At 41.8% G+C, this 4,417-nt stretch overlaps 1 pseudogene; it reads right to left on the reverse strand.

The window, feature by feature from the left end:
- Positions 1-254: 254 nt before the first annotated feature.
- Positions 255-872, reverse strand: LOC139017031 (rRNA-processing protein FCF1 homolog pseudogene; annotated as a pseudogene).
- Positions 873-4,417: the final 3,545 nt, after the last annotated feature.

A 4,417-nucleotide genomic window follows, 5' to 3' on the forward strand; every position in this document is an offset into this window, starting at 1 on the left:
TATTTTATTTTATTTTAGCAGTCACCTGATTTATAAAAAGATGTAACAAAATTTTAAATGATACAAAATATAATTTTCAAAACAACATCAATATCATTTTCAAACCACCACCAAAAAGTGAGTGTGTTTAACTGTTCTCAGTTCATAACAGCAAATGTGTGAGTGGAGCAATAACGCATGTTGTAGCATGTTTAATAAACCTGCAACAGAGAAAGTTGGTTGAAGGAAAGCAGAGAAACTTTGTCTCTTAAATATTAGAACGGAGGGGCTCTATAATCATCTGGCATCCGCTCAATCTTGTACCTATGGTTAGAAATGTACATGATGGGAACTCCAGGGATCTTCCTGATTCTTCGTTTAAGGCCCTGGTCAACTGTGGCCACAATATAACACTTGTGCTGAGTTACTCTCTGTACTGAGCAGTCATCTGCATAGGTTCCTTTGTGTGTGCATGGTAATCGTTCAAAGCTTGGATCCTTGGCGATCCTTAGAGCCACTCAATACTTCTGCCCCAATTTCTCAGTTTCAGCCATTACACAGTCAGTTATACAAGGGATACACTTGGCGTAGAGACAGTCCATCATTGACTGCACTAAGTCCAGTTTGGCCTTAATGGAAAAGTTGATAAAGTTGGTATCCACCAGGATGTGGTAAGGTGGGCCTAGCTGAGTGTTAAATTAGAAGAATAAGCAAGGAGGGGTGTTGGTGGACTTCTCTTTCTTTGAGTGCACTGGGATCTTTCTTTTCTTTCTTTTTAGGTTTTAACTATCCTTTTCTTTAAGCCTCTGATCTCTGAGACTAAGCATTCGCTTCATGGTCACATACTTCCTTGTTTTCTTTTGCTTCCCCATGTTCACGCCGCACTCTTGTTTCTTCCGGTCTCTCCCTGGTTTTTATTTTAGAATGCCATAAAGGAATGCAACTTTGAGATTTAAGATTGGATAGATGGTCCCAGAAAGCAGAAGTCAGGAATATGGAAGAGTGAGACTGGGAAGTGCGGGAAGCCAGTGGAGAGTGTGCTGACAAGCTGTTTACTGCTGTGTGCAGCGGGGCTCAGTTCCTTCCAGGCCCCTGAGAACCCATGGAAAATACGTCTCAGGACTGTCTCACTGAAGGATCGGATGTCAGGCATTTGTTCACCAAATCCCATCCTCCGTTGCTTAGGGATTCCCCTGACACATCAATTTCCCTGTGGGTTTAGTTTACACCTGCACTAGGAGGATGTGGTGGTCATGCCCATGATGAGAGTTGGTGACCTTCATGGAACAGCCTATCTGAGCTGTGTTGACATCAGGTGAATTGAGGGCCTAGGGCATGGTAAAGAGCATTCTAGGCAAAGCAAAGAGCCAATGCAAAGGCCTTGAGGTGAGGCATTCAAGGGACACCGAAGGCTTGGGTGGCTGAATGGAATAAGCAAGGAAGAGAGTAGGAAGAGTTGCTGGCAGAAAGGCAATGGTGGGGGCTGTTCTAAGGGAGGACTCCGGCTTTTACTCTAAGAGAGATGTGAAGCCTTTGCAGAGTTTGCACAGAGTGGAAGCTGGTCTGATTTGCATTGTGCTGAATGTGGTTTTGGGTTAAAGGAGAGGTGGAAGTGGAAGCTGTTTCAATAATCCAGGTGAGAGGATAGTGGCTTAAACTGGGGTGGAAACAGTAGAGGGGCAAGACATGATATACATTATTTGATTCCCTCAACAATCCAGCAAGCTGATTCTTATTTTTAATCCTCAGAGGTCAAATTTTCTGAGAGTTTGAAATCTCTCAGAGTTACTAGATAGTAACTCTGAATCCTATAGGTTATGGAATTCATACACGTTTCTGTCCCCAATAAGTGGTAAAACTGGGCTTTAGTCCAGGCCTCAAATACCCGAGCCTCCATTCTTTCTGACCCGTCCCCCAATGATCTCAGAAAGCTTTTACTTTTCATCTCTTGCATCATTAGCCACTAACCTGGATATACTTACTGACAAGCAAGAGAGGATAGGAAGAGTAAATGAAAATAACAAAAAGTCCATATGGTTTTTGTAACAGAAAGACCACTTTTCTCATCACATTCCAAGATGCTGAACAAACTGGATGCAAAACTTCAGAAACTATAGAACAGCAAATTATTGAGCTGGGAAGCAATAATTAGAAAGGAAATGAAGAAAATGGACACTGGGGGCCTTAATGTGAAATATGACATTGATAAATCAAAGGAAGCCTTGAATTAGAGATGTGGATATTTCAACTGATTATCCAGGATAACTCATATCCTGCATTAAGCTCGTCCATTTTTTTCCCCTGCCTTTGTGAGGACAAAGAGAGTCTTGGCAAATTGCTAGACCACAGGATTGTGTTTCCCAAATGTTTATTCAAAGAGGGTGTGGAGGAAGGGGATAAAGCAGTTGAAAAATAATTTGCTTATTAAGCAGGCCTGAGGAATGTTCTCCTTTCCACTGAATCTCGTATATTTATGGGAAAGATAATGGAGACACTTATGATGAATTCTGACAGTACGGCAAAAGTAAACAACCAGCCCAAGCCAAAAAAAAGTTAGATCTACGTACTTGTACTTTCAATGCTTATCCTACTAGTTGAGCATAAACAAAGTGTCACATGACTGTGTGAAGAGTAGAAATTGCTCAGCTGCTTTCTCTTTCCTGATGATCCTAAGCAAATAGTGTTTATTTGGGGGACTTTAGTTTTCTGTGTGTTTTGTGTGTGTGTGTGTGTGTGTGTGTTGGGGGGCGGGGGGTTGTCCCTAGATGGTACTAGGGACAAAAGGCACTTTGGGGCATTAGTGTGACCACACGTCTCCACATTGTTTTGATTCGCGTGATGATATGATGAGAATCTAAAGGAGACACCAGGAATAGGAATTTTAAAAACCTGATTGGGTTATTCCATTTCAGCCACTCCACCCTTCCTGGCAAAAGAGAGTCCCTCCACAGAAAATGTCCTGCCCACTCTGAGCTAAATGTCCCAGTAATCTGGAAACTCTGACAGTATGACAGGAATTTGAACTGGAGCCAGGCGACACCTCACAAAACCCATGGGCAGAGTTAGAGGATTGGATTAGTTTTGCATAAGTGTGTTTCTTGGGCATTTTATAAGTCCTTTGGTGTTTATTTTATAGCAGGTGACCTTGTGCAAGAACCCGGAGAATCCCTTCTGGACTTTTTCCAGACCTGTGACGACTCCCTGTTCTATTATCAGCTATTGCTTTTATGAGTAGAGCTGCCCAGTGCCGGGGCTCATGGGAAGCTGGTCTGGTTTTCCTAGCAACCCAGTAACAGTTCAGGAGTCTTTGTTTCTGCTTAGCTCCAGGAACCAGGGTCTGATTTTGCAATAAGCATTATCATGAAGGCATTGGGTCTTCTAGAGCTGATATATTTGCTACCAGAGTACTACCAGTTGGGTGTTGGGACTTTTGCTCACTCATCCTCAAAATTAGCTTTCACTTAGCCTCAGTCAGCCTGCTTACCACGCTTTACACATACCCTTAAAGATTCCTTTCAATCTTTAAGAAAAATTGTTCATGTGATACCACACTCCTGAATTGCCCTTTACTTTCCTCCTTATTATTTAAAATCACAAGTACATGGATCTTTCTTAAAGAACTTTATATATGTTTAATATTGAGAATTATGCCACCCATCCTTTTTCCCATTTTTACCTTGGTTGCTTAAAAATTCATGGCTAAAATTAACGCGTATTCTTAGAACCCTTTTAGTATTTTGGTGATGTTATTGCTTTTTTTCCTACATTTTTTCTGTTTTAAGTTTTAAATATCTAATAATCATTCTTATATTTTTATTGAATCAGCAGAGACATAAAGCAAGAAGGATCACATGATATGGTTTGCACCTAAAGAAACAAAACCAGAAACAGGTATATCTTGAAATGGGCAGCCTCAGCCATCTGTCAGCACAAGTGAGCCCACAGCCAGAGGAAGCTCAAGCAAACACATGCTACTGCTCAAGGACAAAAGGCATCTTCCAACCATATTGCTTGGTGCATCTGCTAATCCGAAGGTTCTCAAAGTTGGTCCCTAGACCAGGAGCACTAGTATCATCGGAGTACTTATTAGAAATGCAATTTCCCAGGTCCCACCCAAGACCTACTGAATCCAAGTGTCCGGGGAGGAGTTTAGCAATCTGTGTTTTACCAAGTCCTCTCGTTGTTTCTGATGCATGCTCAAGTCTGAGAAGCACGTGCTGCTGACCCATACATTACATACCAGTGAAGACCAAGAAAACTCCCCTCTGATTCTTTGTTAGGCTTGCACTTTTATGTACCAGCCACTGAATCTGCATTCTATTGTCCTTGTGCTTTCTAGACTCCTTTTCATCTCACTTAGGCACCATTTCTCTACGTTCCTTCTGCTTGGCTACGTGAGTAAACACTGAACTTAAGTGTCTTTTTGGAAGCAGAACTT

Source organism: Myotis yumanensis, unplaced genomic scaffold, assembly GCF_028538775.1.
Source record: "Myotis yumanensis isolate MYYU_CA2020_CCGP unplaced genomic scaffold, mMyoYum1.0.hap1 SCAF_9, whole genome shotgun sequence".
In the NCBI taxonomy this organism is placed as follows: Eukaryota; Metazoa; Chordata; class Mammalia; order Chiroptera; family Vespertilionidae; genus Myotis; species Myotis yumanensis.